Source organism: Danio rerio, chromosome 5 (genome assembly GCF_049306965.1).
Source record: "Danio rerio strain Tuebingen ecotype United States chromosome 5, GRCz12tu, whole genome shotgun sequence".
In the NCBI taxonomy this organism is placed as follows: domain Eukaryota; kingdom Metazoa; phylum Chordata; class Actinopteri; order Cypriniformes; family Danionidae; genus Danio; species Danio rerio.
Genome location: NC_133180.1, coordinates 68,142,501 through 68,160,223, shown reverse-complemented (window position 1 = coordinate 68,160,223; position 17,723 = coordinate 68,142,501). Strand labels below are relative to the sequence as shown.

Genomic DNA, 17,723 nt, shown 5'->3' with positions numbered 1-17,723 from the left:
AAATGCTCCAAGAAATGTCAAGACTGATGTTACACAGCGTAAAGTGCATAATACGTGACAATTCACACTGGGGATGCACATATTTTGCCAGCATCCATACTTGCAATCTACCTGTTGTGTAATGGGCTTACAAAAGGGATTGACAAATCAGGGAAAGATACGCTATTGTCCAGAAGACCAATCATTGTGGATAGTTGCAGCTCCATTTTTATAAACCATCTATACTGAAATGGAACAAGTATTTCCAAACTAAAATGGGGTCCTAAGCATTTTCAAAACGCTACGTTTTTGTAGATCGAAGATGCTGGAGTAGTGTGGACGCAAGACATAATTGTAACAAAAACAATTTTTAAAATGAAAATGGTTAAAGATTTAGAAAATACAAGTGAAAGGAAACCAGAGTCAGGAGCATTTGCTGAGGCTCTGAATTAAAGAATAATTATCAGTTACTTGCGCTGACCAATTAATTAATTAATAAATTCATTCATTCAGCTCAGTCCCTTATTTATTAGGGGTCACCACAGCATTTTTTTTAAACAAAAGAATTGGTCAGAGACAGCACAATGGCTCAGTTAGCATTGCCGCCACAGAAAGAATATAGTTGGTTCTAGTCCCAGCTGGGCTAGTTGGCATTTCTGTGTGGAGTTTGCATGTTCCCTCCCCCTGACATCACTTTTAGTCACATGGAAGGCCTTTAGGGTGGGGCTATGCAGGGCGTGTCTTGTTTCTACTCTGCCTTCATCTATTCGTCAACAATCCAATTAGTTCCCAACAGACTAAATAACTCACCTCCCTTCATTTTTTCTCTCTCTTTTTAAGGTCCATTTAAATCTAATGTACGTCACGAAATGGGGGAGAAAAAAAGTTCAATCCTAGCTTCTATTTCATGGGAACTTCAATTCAATGTGTTACCTGCCAATTTGAAGCATGAGGTAGTCACCTTCTGTTGTGTTAGGTTGCTTTAACTGAGTTTAGGACAGTTGGGAAATTTGGAAACCTGAGAGCTGACAGGATAAACTGCTTAGCGATGCTGCAAGACAGCCTGAAACAACAGACCTGGAAATGAATAAGATTTGATAGGAGAAATGTGAAATATTGTAATTATCATTCTTCGAAAACTCTTGAGCAAGCACATTTTTCTGTGCCAAGCTATAGCACAACAGAGGATCTCAGTCTAATAAGTGCCGCCTCATACTTGTAGCACCCAAATAAGCAAGATTTCCTCAACATGATCTTTCCAGGCCTTTTTTAATATGTATGTGCTTGCGCATGTGTGTGTGTGTGTGTGAGATCGACAGCTGTGTCTGCTGGCCTGTATTGAATTCACGCTCTCTGTGGCCTGATGCCATTAGCAGCTATCAGCACAGAGCGGCAGGGCAAACCTAATGGAGCTGTTATCTGTCAGCCAGGTGTATGTGCGTAAAGTGGGCTCTCGGGAGAGACACTGTTGGAGGAACAGTAGCACTCATTGAGGAAAATTACAAAACACACACAGAATGACTTATATCGGTGCTTCTCAAAGTATGGAAGTAAAGGTGGCTTGACAAACTGCTAACACACTGATAGTGAACACAAGAAGGTAAAAGATTTTACAAAGTCCTTGTGTACCATTAAAGTCTGCATGAAATATTTTTCTTGCTTTTATTATTAAGCCTTAAAGCTGTGTTAGCAAGATTAACATTTATAAGATTAATGCAATCAAAGCTTACAATCTCTCACCTCTGTCAATATGGATCTGAAATTTTGATCAGAAATACCCATCAGATTTTCTGTACAATCAAAAGTCTGAGGGATCTACAGTCTTGTGTGGAAAAGTGTTTGCTTCCCTCTTATAACATAACTGTGGTTTATCACACCTGAGTTCAATATCTCTAGCCATACTCCGGCCTGATTACTGCCACACCTGTTCACAATCAAGAAATCACGTAAAAAGGACCTGTCTGACAAAGTTAAGTAGACCAAAAGATCCTCAAAAGCTAGACAATATGCCGAGATGCAAATAAATTCAAAAACAAATCAAAAAGAAATTCATTGAGATCTACCAGTCTGGAAAAGGTTTTAAAGCCATTTGTAAAGCGTCAGGACAGCAATGAACCACAGTTAGAGCCATTATCTACAAATGTCAAAAACATGTCATAACGGAGAACCTTTTTTCCAATCAAAATTACCCCAAGAGTGCAGCAACAAATCATCCAAGCGGTCACAAAAGACCCCACAACAACATCCAAAGAGTGGAGTCATCATTTGCCTTAGTGAGGCACCAAAGAAAAATTAATGTTCATGATTCCACCATAAGAACGATGAGTGTTCATGACTCCACCAAAAGAAAGGTTGGTGTTCATGACTACACCATAAAAAGGTCGGTTCATGACTACACCATAAGTAAGGTCGGTGTTTAGAACTCCACCACAAGAAAAATCGGTGTTCATGACTCCACCATAAGAAAGATCTGTGTTAATGACTCCACTTTAAGAAAGGTTGGTGTTTATGACTCCACCATAAGAAAGGTTGGTCTTCATGACTCCACCATAAGAAAGGTTGGTCTTCATGACTCCACCATAAGAAAGGTCTGTGTTCATGACTCCACCATAATAAAGGTGAGTGTTTATGACTCCACCATAAGAAAGGTCAGTGTTCATGACTCCACCATAAGAAAGGTCGGTGTTCATGACTCCACCATAATAAAGGTGAGTGTTCATGACTCCACCATAAGAAAGGTGAGTGTTCATGACTCCACCATAAGAAAGGTGAGTGTTCATGACTCCACCATAAGAAAGGTGAGTGTTCATGACTCCACCATAAGAAAGGTTGGTCTTCATGACTCCACCATAAGAAAGGTTGGTCTTCATGACTCCACCATAAGAAAGGTCTGTGTTCATGACTCCACCATAATAAAGGTGAGTGTTTATGACTCCACCATAAGAAAGGTCAGTGTTCATGACTCCACTATAAGAAAGGTGAGTGTTCATGACTCCACCATAAGAAAGGTGAGTGTTCATGACTCCACCATAATAAAGGTGAGTGTTCATGACTCCACCATAAGAAAGGTGAGTGTTCATGACTCCACCATAAGAAAGGTGAGTGTTCATGACTCCACCATAAGAATGGTAAATGTTCGTACACCACCATGGTGGTGGTAGTGTGATGGTCTGTTTTGCTGCTTCAGGACCTGGAAGAATTGCAAGAATAAATGGAACCATGAATTCTGCTGTGTACCAAAATATCCTGAAAATCATTAATAACGTTACACATTCTGAATGTCGGCAACAAAAAAAATAACCACTGACTTGTGAAACACACACAGGCAAAATCATAAGATTTCTTCAACCTACAGCTCTCTATCTCTCTCTCTCTCTCTCTCTCTCTCTCACACACACACACACACACACACACACACACACACACACACACACACACACACACACACACACACACACACACACACAGAGATCTTCTGAACAGATTTTTATAAACTGTGCAGTCAAACTAAAGCACTGTAAGAAGTGGAGAACATCTGAAAGACTGACTTTACAACAGCCGAAACACTGAGCAACACACAGCAATTCCCACTCGCACACACATACAATACGCACAACCACTGCTGTCTCACACGTCTCTTTATATCAGTGCTCTGACCTCTAACAGCAGCTCTCTGTTTGGAGTCAGCTTGAGATAAAGGCTATATTTGATTTACCTGTGTAGCTAGTTTATCTCCAGGGCCTGGAGTTATCAAAAAAAAAAAAGATCTCCAAGCACTTTAACAAATGCATATTTATGAAATATACAGTTTACCACAGGTTTTTCTAGTACATTCCCAATATGTTCTTGATAAATTTATAACATGTACATAAATATTGAATGACAAGAGTTGCCTGACATTTCACAACCTGCATTATCCACAACCCCTGATAACCTTTCTATATTAAGGGTTTATCATGGATCTCTGTATGACATTTTTTGTTTATGTGCATCATTTTGTTGGTTACATTGTGCAACTAGGACAGCTGCATGTAGTGTTAGTTTAGTTTTTAAAATACTGTTTTTAATTTTTAATAATAGTTTAGTATTTAAATAATTATAAATATTAAAATGTAATAATAAAATTAAAAAGCTTTATAATAAAGTTTATTCGTTTATGAGTTATTCACGTAAGAGTTAACAATACAAAATTCTATTATTTTATTTAACGCTAATTTCTGCACTGAAAAAAGTTCATTAATTGTTACTTTAACTTATTAAAATTAAGTTAATTTAGTTTAAAATTTTACATATTTTTATTTCATTCATTTATTTTCTTTTCGGCTTAGGGCCTACTCACACTATGCTATCCGAATTGTGCCCAGGCCCGTTTCCCGGATCGTTTAAGAAGTGTGAGTGCGCTGAATCGGGCTCAGAGGTGGGCCTGAGCGCTGTTCACTTGGGTGGTATGTTTATAGTGTTAGTGCAAAACGCGCCAAAGCCCGAAACTTACGGCAAGACGTGACTTTAAGGGACTGTTTCATATGGATTTATTAATCATTCTTACTGTATAATGAACACAAACTGGCCTAGATTATTAAAGACGCAAACCCCACACTGCACGACAGCTGCACCTTCAGCAGACCTCCTCATTCCTGCAGCACGAGGGCTTTATGATTGTTTATGAGCGCTAAAAGTGGCGGATCGGTTCGGTGAAATATCTGACTGCGTGTCACTGCATCCCTAAGGACTGTTTAGCGACATATTTGACTGCATGTCACTGCATATCAAACGACTGAAACGATATAACTAGAGAAATCTCCACTGTGTGTGACGTAAGTATCCCCAGGCCCGATTGTAGTGTGAGTGCGGGCCGTCGGGGGAGACGGGAGAGGGGACAAGCGTGCTTTGGCCCGGTTCGAGGCAACTGTACATAGTGCGAGTACGGCCTTAGTCCCTTTATTAATCTGGGGTCGCCACAGCGGAATGAACCGCCAACTTATCCAGCATTTGTTTTACAAAGCGGATACCCTTCCAGCTGCAACATCCATACACACTCATTTACACTCATACACTACGGACAATTTAGCCGACCCAATTAACCTGCACTGGGTCTTTGGACTGTGGGGGAAACCAGAGCACCAGGAGGAAACCTATGCGAACACAGGGAGAACATGCAAACACCACACAGAAACGCCAACTGACCCAGCTGAGGCTCATACCAGCGACCTTTTTGTTGTGAGGCGACAGCACTACCTACTGCGCCACTGCGTCACCATATATGATTGCTTTAATGCTTTTATAAGCTTTCAGAAACAAAAATAATAATACTTTAATGGATAGCTGAAGAAAACAGGGGTCCGTTCTTCGTACGTGGATTACTCAATTAGCTGGATTTGGATATTGACGATTTGACACGATCCAGGATCGTTTCGTTCTTCAAAGCTGATCCGAGAGTTGTTGTCATAGCAACAGATCTGCTAGGTCAAACCTGATCGGGAGCAGGTTCAATTCATATAAACAGGATTAGATCAGCTCTGTTCAAGCAAAGATAATACAGAAAGTATGTTCTGAATTCTGATATTTTCTTACAGTAGTAGTTATATACACTTGGGAAAATGGTACATATTTTTAAACTATATATATATAAAGTTATAGTCATTAATAAAATAAATGAAGTTATACATATTAATAAAACTTATGCAATCTGCACCCTCGAAATGAAAGTACAAAGACTGCCACCTGGTGGTGCAAAGAGAAAACTTATTGATATGAACGCTTTAGATCGCTTTAGTACAAATTGTGTATAATAAAAATGCAGAATATGTGACTTTTTTTTAAAGCAATAATACATTTATGCAGTCATAAACATGTTTTGACAGTTAATATGCCAGTGATTTGATGCTTCACAAAAGTTGCAGACGCCTTTACCAATATCAAAATGCTTTTGTAAACAACCAGTTATTCTTCACACCGATTAAAAAACGGCTACTATAATATAGACAATATTTTCTAAATGCAGAACTAAATACATTGATTTGCATTGAAATACATGATGAATACTCTTGTCTTGACAAATGAAAGTGTAAAGCCTGCAGCTCACAACAAATGTGGACAGTTCTTGCGTGTCATATTTAACAAACCATTTACTGCTAATTTGATGTAATTTTGCTCACATGGATAATTGAATATTAATCAGATGATGTCATTACGCTGCTGTGCCGTCAGCCAATCGTTGCATTGCTGATCATGATTTCGAGGATCGATAGATCTGTCCTTCACAACACACGCAGCGATCTCAGATCAGTTTATCCAGACATTCTAATCTGATTCACAAACTTGTTTGAAGAACCAAATTAGCGAGAGATCAGTTATCAAGATGAAAAGATCCAGGATCTGCCAAATCATCTTAGATCATTTAAGCGAGGTACGAAGAACGGACCCCAGCTCATTTATAATCTTAATTTCTTTAAAAAAAACTTCTGAATTGTAAATTGTTTGTTTAATACAACAATAATATCAGCCTAACATATTTCATGCCCCTTTAAAAAAAATCGAAATAAAGTCAGATTTAAAAAGAAATGACAACAATCATCGCAGTAAATGCTTTTTTAGGTCATTAAAAGTATGAAAAAAAAACATTAATAGCTAGGACATTGACTCATACAGTGCAAGTAATCAAGTCCGACTGATTACTTTAGTCCGTTAAAATACACTGGGCCAAATGCATTTGCCTTTTTAACACGAATTACTCCTTTAATAGACCTGTAATGTGCTGGGCTTTCAAAGTAGCTTTTAATGACTTTCTTTGTGGGCAGAAACGCAGCTAACAGAACAATGCAATGATGAACAAAGACATGAGGTCAGATCTCAGTTCAGCGTGTGTGTATGTGTGTTGAGAGGGTTATTGAGCACCACAGTCCCTCTAAAGAGACTTCAACAGCACCATAGACTATAATCATAATCTATGTCTGCAGTAAAGGGATTAGATTACACTGTTTGAACTGTCACTCTGCATCATTAAAATCAAATCAACACATTAAGCATATTGATAGGCCTTTCCACACACACACCGTTCAGGGCATCACAAAAACACCCTCATTAAATGACCTGGAGGAGAAAGAGAGACACATGTCTTGTTGTAGATGCTTGCTGCCTCTCATCTCTAATGCATTAGTAATTAAAACGTAGCAGGAGAGTGTGTGTGTGTGAGACACTGCACATCTGTGCTATAGATTTCCTCCAGTGCACCGAGCTCACGGCTCAAATTCCCTTCTGAACCAAGGACATTTAGTGAACGTCTTGAATGTGCAGCTTTCAATGCGTCGTGGGTTTTGCATATGTAAGGTGTTTGTAAGGTCACTGCATGTCCTGACAGATGTGCGCATGTGTTTGTGCACTCGTGTTTGCGATTAGTGCAGAGTCGATCAGCAAACATCCCACTGATCCATTAACCGTCAAACACAGAAACCATTCCTGTCATCAACTTCTGACAAACATGTCTTGAATAAACAGATTTTGAGAATGCTGTTTTCTGTGCACGCTCACATTAGTTAGATTTAGTCTCTAGTTGTCAATCTGAATAGGCGGCACGGTGGCTCAGTGGTTAGCACTGTCGCTTCATAGCAAGAAGGTCGCTGGTTTGAGTCCTGGCTGGGCCAGCTAGCATTTCTGTATGGAGTTTGCATGTTCTCCCTGTGTTGGCATGGGTTTCCTATAGGTGAGTTGAGTAAACTAATGAATGCGTGTGTGAATGTGAGAGTGTATGGGTGTTTTCCAGTACTGTGTTGTGGGTGGAAGGGCATCCACTGCGTAAAACATATGCTGGAATAGTTGGCGGTTCATTCCACTGTGGCGTCCCCAAATAAATAAGGGACTAAACCGAAGGAAAATGAATGAATGAAATCACTAAGCGACCTCTCCTCATTGTCTTGCGACCCCCATTTTGGGAACCACTGCTCTACTGTATGCATGGAAGTGAATTTTAAAGCCAAAACCAAATGTGTACATATTAGGTAACAATATTTACCTAATGTGAATGTGTAATGTGAATGGTATGCTGACAATGGAGGTGCAGATCCAAATGCAGGTTTATTAACAAGAATCATCCGCCAAGCAGCGGTCAACACAGAGGCAAACAGGTACATGCAGAGAACAGGGAGAACAGAGAACAACTGCACATTTACTGAGGGGTATGTGAGTTCAAGATTGCGCCCCCCCTAACCCAACTATATTTTATAACATGACAGTAACAAAATATTTCCATCAATAAATTAAGGATATTTTTTTTTCTCATCAACATGCTTCAAACAAATACATTTCGCAGTTCTGAACACAACTGAAATAGTATGAAGTAGTAAAAGTAGAATTACATTAAGCTTAAGTCACAGAGAATTACATCTAATCCCACCCTAAATTTCTTCTCAATTTCATTTCCCTCACCAAATAATCATAGCAATTAAACATTTTGTACTACAATTGTCAAAAACAAAATGATAGATGTGGTAGTCCTAAAGGGCAAAATAACTTAAAAATGCAATCACTTCTCACATGCAGACTGTGAGAGGTGTAAGGTCTGTCTTCGCATGAACAATGTAAAATGTTTAGTGTTAGAAAAATAAACAGAGACAAACTGCCTGAAATGCTCTATTTTATCAAAATGTTATGGGCAAGCTTTCTTCTAATTAAAATTAAACTAGTTTTGAGCAAAAAAAAAGTTATCAAAAGGCCTGATGTATCAATAAGATACATAATAGATTTATTTAAACATGTATATGGTATAAAAATGGATCTTGTTAAAAGGATAATAAACATTTTTATTCCAAAAAATGTGAATATTCTGACTATTTGTTCATGAGTTGAATTTTTGACCTTATAAGTTGACAAAGCAGAAATCAAGGTGCCATAATGCAATTCACAATAGTAAATAAACACTTGTGAATCACAAAACACAGAAACTATTAATTAAGACTTTTTTAGTGTAGTTAAGCCTGTTCTCACAAGGAAACGTAACTATTTTACGTATTGTTAGAAGTGTGGCTAATTCATACAGTTGAAGTCAGAATTATTAGCCCCCATTGAATTATTAGCCCCCCTGTTTATTTTTTTTCCTAATTTCTGTTTGACGGAGAGAAGATTTTTTCAACATATTTCTAAACATAATAGTTTTAAGAACTCATTTCTAATCACAGATTTATTTTATCTTTTATATTTTGCTAGATATTTTTCAAAACACTTCTATACAGCTTAAAGTGACATTTAAAGGCTTAACTAGGTTAAAAAGGATAACTAGGCAGGTTAGGGTAATTAGGGAAGTTATTGTAAAAGAGTGGTTTGTTCTGTAGTTTGTCGAGAAAAAAGGCTTAATTAAAGGGGCTAATAATTTTAACCCTAAAGTAGTGTTTAAAAAATTAAAAATTGCTTTTATTCTAGCCAAAATAAAACAAATAAGACTTTTTCCAAAAGAAAAAATATTTTCAGACCTACGGTGAAAATGTCCTGAATCTCTTCAACATCATTTGGGAAATATTTAAAAAAAGAAGAACATTTTTTGAAGGGGGCTACTAATTCTGACTTCAACTGTACAATTTATACGAAGACCCTAAACCCCATATCTAAACCTACGCCTCATTCAGAGATTAGCAAATCATACTAAAATGTACAAATTAAATTCAAGTGAATATGAAATAGCCACTATATCAAAAAGTTACTAATTGCATTGAATATTTCCAGTGTGTTTGACTCATGCAAGTTGGGATGTCCAGAAACGTTAAGTTGAAGTGGGTTTCCCCCGGGTGCTCTGGTATCCTCCACAGTTTAAAGACATGCGCTATAGGTGAATTGAATAAACTAAACTGGACATATGTATGAGTGTATGTGAGAGAGTGTATACAGTAGGCGTTTCCCAGTATTGGTTTGCTATTGGAAAGGCATCCATCGCTTAAAACATATGCTGAAATAGTTGGTGGTTCATTCCGCTGTGGCGACCTCTAATAAATCAGAGCCTAAGCTGAAGGAAAAGGAATGAATGAATAAGATACAGTTGAAGTCAGAATTATTAGCCCCCTTCAAATTTTTTTCTTCTTTTTAAAATATTTTCCAAATGATGTTTAACAGAGCAAGGTAATTTTCACAGCATGTCTGATAATATTTTTTCTTCTGGAAAAGGTCTTATTTGTTTTATTTCAGCTAGAATAAAATCAGTTTTTAAACTCTATTTTAGGGACAAAATTATCAGTCCCTTTAAGCTTAAATTTTTCTCGATAATCTATAACTTGCCTAATTACCCTAACTTGCCTAGTTAACCTAATTAACCTAGTTAAGCCTTTAAATGTCACTTTAAGCTGTATAGGAGTGTCTTGAAAAATACCTTGTAAACTATTGTTTACTGTCATCATGGCAAAGATAAAATAAATCCATTATTAGAAATTAGTTATTAAAACTATTATGTGCAGAAATGTGTTGGAAAAAATCTTCTCTTCGTTAAACAGAAATGGGTGAAAAAATAAGCAAGCGGTCTAATAATTCAGGGGGGCTAATAATTCTGACTTCAACTGTATATCTTCCAAAACATGCGCCTTTTGGGTTTGGACAGACATGAGAGTGTGTGTCTGGTGGAACGGAGTCAATCTTCTGTTCATTCGCAGTACATCAACAATAGCTGACGCGTCTGACTTCACAGCGCAGCCTGTCAAGAGCTGGGTTTAGCAGTGATGTTTGCTTAATGAACTGTTTTAATGTCTCTATTCTTGGACATATTACTCATGTAAAAAGCAGCCTGACCTGATGGATGTCGACTATCTGTGTTTGATTGATGGCCGTCGTGTAGCTTTTCTAATAGATTTAACAGATTCCACTTCCAAGGGCAGCACCCATTGATTTGACCAATACAGCCAATCACATAGAGAGCGAAAAAAGTATGCCATGAACACACACTTCAAACACACAGACACATGGCCCAACGTGATAGCAAACATGAAAGTGCGCTCAAACAGACATCCAAACACACACACACACACACACACACACACACACACACACACGCACACACACACGCACACACAATTGATTTTCTCTCTCCATATGTCTTCTTGCTTGATCTCTCCATTTGTCTTCTTCCAGACGCTGCCCTTTGTCTCTGGGTGGTCTGTGAATAATAGCTTGTAAAGTAATAAGTCTAAAGAAGACTTTTTTTGTGTGTAATTTCATAACTGGGGGAGATTTAAATGAAAACCAGCTTACAGGTAAGGCTTTGGAGAGGTATCTTCACCACCTTTTCTATAAAATGTCACTATGGTTTAATATTAGGGCTTTTTATATGATCACCAGCGATCTAGCAACTGCAGATCACTGGTAAATTCGCAGTTTGCTAAAGAACTACAAACTATATGGACTACAAGTTCCAGTCATGCACCGCTCACACGCACCTGTTCCGGATTCCACTATTGCACACACTCACAGCTGGAGAATTGTCAAGGGCTGATTAAATTGACTTTAAATACAGCGTACACACACACACACACACACACACACACACACACACACACACACACACACACACACACACGTTTGCTGAGTCTTGTTTTACTGTAACTGTGAACATTACGATGTGTGTCTTGCGGTATTCCTCTGCATGCAAAACCTTCAACCTTGACATTCATAAAAGAATTCTATGTGCTCAAAAATGCCAGTTACTGTAATAATATCAATTCACAACAGGCCTAGACAATAGATTTAGAACTGAATGGAATAAAATGCAGCAAATACTATACATGAGTTAATAATAAGTTGATAATTAAGTTTGTAGCTTAATTAATTTACTATAGGTAGTGCTGTCGCCTCACAGCAAGAAGGTCGCTGGTTCGAACCTCGGCTCAGTTGGCATTTCTGTGTGGAGTTTGCATGTTCTCCCTGCGTTCACGTGGGTTTCCTATGGGTGCTCCGGTTTGTCAGTAGTGTATGTGTGTGTGTATGTGTGGATGTTTCTCAGAGATGGGTACTGCTGGAAGGGCATCCGCTGCGTAAAAACGTGCTGGATAAGTTGGTGGTTCATTCCGCTGTGGCGACCCCGGATTAATAAAGGGACTATGCCAACAAGAAAATGAATGAATAATTTACTATAACGCATTTAATATGATTCTAAACTGAAAGACTGTGCAAAGATTGCTAAAAGTTTTCCTCTCTTATCTGGAGGATGTTTGTCTTTGTGATTCTCTCTCTTTTGTCTTTCTTGTACCCCTAATATCGCTAAGGGTTTTAGGTGAAGGCTTTTTAATAATTCAGCAAGCAGCTTCTCAACAGCTCAAAAACCTCAGCGCAAATCCCATTAACAAGCCATGAATTATTTCAACCTTCACATCTGTCCACATCCCCATGTGCACACACACACGCACACACACACAGACCCTAATTTACCTAATGGCCTTAAGTCTAAACAGTTTTTGTCGTCTTTTCTGATGTGATCCTCAGTGAGCAGAGCAATATTACAGTCTGTTTAAGATGCAGATCAGATTGGATTTAACATATCTTGACTATACAGGATTTACTGTAGATTTAGATTCGATTGTTTTGCTATGCAAGGTTAGCATGAAGAGGACACAGTAAATGAGTTACATGAAAAAGAAATTCTATGCTAAATAGTGCTAATACAATCCTTTAAAAAAGTATTTAATCATTTATTTATTTAGAGAAACCTAGGTTATTTAGTTTAACTAAGCAGTTTAGGGTAATTCGACAAGTTATTGTATAACGATGGTTTGTTATGTAGTTGAAGTCAGAATTATTAGCCCCCCTGTTTATTTCCCCCCCGATTTCTGCTCAATAATAAAAAATTAAAAAAAATCAACACATTTCCAAACATAATAGTTTTTTCTGTAGGCTATCGGAAAAAAAAATGCTTAAAGGAGCTTATAAGATTGACCTTAAAATGGTTTTTAAAAAAATTTAAAACTGCTTTTATTCTAGCTGAAATAAAACAAATAAGACTTTCTCCAGAAGAAAAAATATTATCAGACATACTGAGAAAATTTCCTTGCTCTGTTAAACATCATTTGGGAAATGTTTAGCTCGCTAAATAATCAGCTAGTTATCTACTTTCTATTACTCAAATACTTATGATTTATAAATGTGATCCTTTCAAATATTGGAAATATTATGTGGGCATAAATGATAAATGCACCTACTATACGAGTCTCCAAATTAAAATAAGAAAAAAAAATAAAAATAATAAATAAGGGAGCAAGCTAATAAGAAAATAAATAAATATAAATTTGCACATCATATTTTACATCTGTTTTTAAATTTTTGTGTGCGTTATGCATTTCATTATTTTTTACACCAAAAATGAAACATTAATTTTTTTTATTAAAACATAATTTAAACATAACATTTAAGTAATTAATTAGGTAATTGCAAATATAATATCATTTTTTATCAAACAATACCACATTTCTAGATTAGTTTATAAGCTACAGCGGGGAAAATAAATATTGAATCAATATTTTTCCCAGAAAACATATTTCTAAAGATGCCGTCAACTTGAAATTTTCCCCAGATGTTGGTAACAGCCCATATATGCAAAGAAAACAATATTAATTCATTTACAAATAAAGTTTTGTGTAATAAAATTGAATGACAGAGAAAAAAGTATTGAACACATGAAGAAAGGCACGTGTAGAAAGGCAGTAAAAGCTCAGACAGCAGCTGTAATCTCTCTGTAGTTTATTCAGCAACCCTCTGCCCTTCATCAGTGTAAATGAATATCCGCTGCTTCAGTCCAACATCTACATTAGCAGGAAAATGAAGATGAAACCAGGGTGGACATTTCAGCAAGACAATGATCCAAAACACAGCTAAGGAAACTCTCAAATGCTTTCAGAGAAAGAAAATCAAGCTGCAGAATGGCCCAGCCAATCACCTGATCTGAATCCAATAGAGAATACAAAATAAAGATCAGATTTGATAGATGAGACCCACAGAACCATCAAGATGTTTACACTCTTTTGAAGTCTGTAAAAACTCACACCTGAGCAATTACTGTAACTTCATTCTCCATATGAGAGGCGGCTTTAAGCTGCCATCACCAAAAAAGCCTTTTATATAAAGTACAGTGGCATAGCGGACGGGCCCGCAGGGCACGCACCGCGGGGGGGCCCCGCGTGATTAGGGGGCCCCACGTCGTCGCGATTTTCAATGATTGAAAATCCAGGAACCGCAATAATCAAATTCTTGGGAACAACTGTGGTCGGAACCAAAGTTCACAGAACTGTGTTCTCTGAACTCCTCTCAAGGTGGACTACTTAATTCTGATTGCTTGCCGCCGAACCGCGTCATAGCCAATGAAGACGCGCCGCTGTTTCTCGCCGCCGGTTCTCGTTAAAAAATGAATGACTTCTGGCTACTTTGACGCTCTCGCCGCTTTTGGTTTGTGGTCGTTCCTCAGTTTGTGAAGGATTCCCCGCATTGTCGCTCCACCCCGCCTCATTTCCCCACTCCTCAATTTGTGACATAGATATATACACTAGATATCGCATAGGGACCCTGAGCATGCGTCTATAGCGTCGCCACATTGGTACAGTGCTCCCAGGACAAATGTCATTCAACCGCACTAGTCAAGACAGTATTATTACGTGAAGATGCAGGACTTTAGCGATGTCTACGAGTGTAGTAACGAGCAAACAAAGAAAACAAAGCACAAAGGCAGAACATTTCATAGGGAAGATTACGTTTTTTATGGTTTTGTATGTTCTGAAATTTGTGCTAATCAGGTAACGTTATTGATGATAATACAGTCACTTACTGCATTCATCATAAGGCAAAGCAGCTCCAACTCGCACTAAACACTCGGCTTATGCTAGTTTTGTTGAATAAAATCAGCAAACAATGCAAAAGAAATATGACAACGAGATGCTGTGCTGCCAGAAACTTGTATTATTGTAAGCTAGTGAACGAGTCGTTCATTATGGAGATTATGAACACCTTCATCTGGGGGCCCCGTCGGTGGTCCCTGCAGGGGGGCCTCCGCATTTTGCGCTACGCCACTGATAAAGTATCATAATAAATATAAAATTGTGTATAATAAATAATGAAATTGTGTAAAATTGTATCATTTATTTTACTTTAAAGTATACATGATAATAAAAACTGCTCAGATTCAGCAATGAGATCTCTTGAAAGTCTCAAACATCATTGATCGGGTCAGTCAGACGCACACCTGCATGTTCCAGACGCTCCTGCTGCATTGAGTCCAGCACCTCGCTAGCTCTGCGCAATTAAGCAGTAATTGGCAAAAGCAGCACAACGTGGTGGTGTAATTTGTGCATGTAATGAATCTATTATGGCTGGAGGAGCCAGGAAGCCCTGGAGGTTGAAGATGGCGAGCAGAAGAAATGAACACTCGACAAAGTCTAACAGCAGAGCTCCAGAGCTCCTAACATGACCAACAGCAGAAGAGCTCTCCATCTTAATAAGAATAAAGAGACGTTTACCTCAAACACGTTCATGCATTCAGAAACAGCTGGAAGCAGTCGAATAAACCTGAACAAAGGGCCGCTTAAAAGATATTATTTTAAAAGCTGGACTATTTTTAACTCAGCACAGCCTACATTTTTGTGAAACTGCAAAAACGTGTATGTTTAACTGCAGTTTCTCGGTAAACTAAACACTTTGGAGCAATACGACTCTGACTACTTTTCTTCCTTTTCACATTAATAGAAACATATTAACAAACAATGGATTGTTTTCATGCAGCTCTTCACACAATGTTAAATAAATACCACAAAACAACTTAAAGATATTCTTGTTGAAAATTTTCAGCGAGATGCTAATGGTCTAATTTAATATGTCAAGCTACGCTATGCTACGCTAAAAGGGCTCCCGCCAGAGATCGGCTGAATGTATTTGAAAACGGTAAAACTTAACTTTTTACCCCTAAAGGGAGTTGTAAAATGAGCCTATATTTAATAAAAGTGCAGTGTCCCATTAAGATTTTTAGTGCACATGCAGTACAAATCAGTTTTTACTAAAAATACTACTAATAATAATTAATAATAATTCCTTACATTTATATAGCGCTTTTCTACAAACTCAAAATTCTTCACACAAGAGGGGGAATCGGTAACACTTTACAATAAGGTTCATTAGTTAATGCATTTACTAACATGAACTAATCATGAACAACACATGTACAGCATTTATTAATCATAATTGAACATTTACTAATGCATTATTAACATCCAAGTCCATGCTTGTTAACATTAGTTAATGCACCATGAGTTAACATGAACTAACAATGAACTACTGTATTTTCATTGACTAACGTTAACTAACATGTACAAATACAGTAGTAAATGTATTGTTCATTGTTTGTTCATGTTAGTAAATGCATTAATTAACATTAACTAATTAACCTTATTGTAAAGTGTGACCGGGGAATCTCCTTATCCAACATCAGTGTGCAGCATCCACCTGGATGACACAACAGAAGCCATATTGCACCAGACTGCACACCCCACACCAGCTAATTGGTGAAGAGGAGACAGAAGCTGTGTCTCAAATGGCACACTATACACTACGCTCTTATGTACTTACAAACTCAGCAGCATGAAGTGTCATCCCAAATGGAGCACTAATGTTTTTTTACTAAGCGGAAAATCAAACCGCTTCCCTGATGACGTTTGACTGTTGCCAAATCAGCTAAATAAATTACCAAACTATCAAATAATATATGCCATAAGTATAACAACATTCACCATCGGGAGGCGCTATAATCACTCTCGTTGGAGAATTTTGCTTTCACAATCCAAAATAAGGGGCGAGGCAGTGGCGCAGTAGGTAGTGCTGTTGCCTCAAAGCAAGAAGGTCGCTGGGTCGAGCCTCGGCTCAGTTGGGGTTTCTGTGTGGAGTTTGCATGTTCTCCCTGCATTTACGTGGGTTTCCTCCGGGTGTTCCGCTTTCCCCCACAGTCCAAAGACATGCGGTACAGGTAAACTGGGTAGGCTAAATTGTCCGTAGTGTATAAGAGTCTGTGTGTGTGTGTGTGTGTGTGTGTGTGTGTGTGTGTGTGTGTGTGTGTGTGGATGTTTCCCAGAGATGGGTTGTGGCTGGAAGGGCATCCGCTGCGCAAAAACTTGCTGGATAAGTTGGCGGTTCATTCCGCTGTGGCGACCCCAGATTAATAAAGGGACTACGCCGAAAAGAAAATGAATGAATGAATGAATCCAAAATAAATAAAGTTATCCAAAATGTGTACCCCTTTCACTACGTGAGCAATCCTGCGGTCGTTGAGTGCGTGAAGTGTCCATCATTCCACACTTCATTGTACCGGCTCATCAGTGCATCATCCAGATATTTAAAGCGCACTTATTATTTTTAGAGTTTTCAGTGTGAACTCACTACTTACACTATTTATACTTCAAAATGGCGTAGAATAGTGCATAAGTATGCGATTTGGGATGCAGCTAGAGTGATGAAGCTGATTATAATGGGGATGGTTAGGAGGCCATGATGGACAGAGGCCAGTGAGAAAATTTCCCCTACTCTTTTTTTTAAAGGACATCCTGATTTTTATCGACCTTTTAAACAGAGAGTCAGGATCTCGGTTTATCATCTCATCTGAAAGCCCACATCAATATACTGGGGCGTTAGGACCCACACAGACCACAGTTTGGGTGCCCCCTGCTGGTCTCACTAACACCATTTCCAGCAGCAACTTAGCTTTCCCATGTGGTCTCCCATCCAGGTACTGACCGGGTGCAGCCCTGCTTAGC

The 17,723-nt window shown here is 38.2% G+C and overlaps 2 protein-coding genes across 3 annotated transcripts in view; both read right to left on the bottom strand.

The window, feature by feature from the left end:
• lhfpl7 (LHFPL tetraspan subfamily member 7) overlaps positions 1-17,723 on the bottom strand; it is a 239,496-nt gene that overhangs the window by 42,481 nt on the left and 179,292 nt on the right. The gene's annotated exons all lie outside the window — the stretch shown is intronic.
• The window catches only part of lrwd1 (leucine-rich repeats and WD repeat domain containing 1), a 779,065-nt gene continuing 771,389 nt past the window's right edge, over positions 10,048-17,723 (bottom strand). For both annotated transcript variants that reach the window (XR_012405767.1, XR_012405768.1), the window contains exon 9: positions 10,048-10,098. The gene's annotated coding sequence lies outside the window, so the exon portion shown is untranslated. The remainder of the gene's footprint in view (positions 10,099-17,723) is intronic.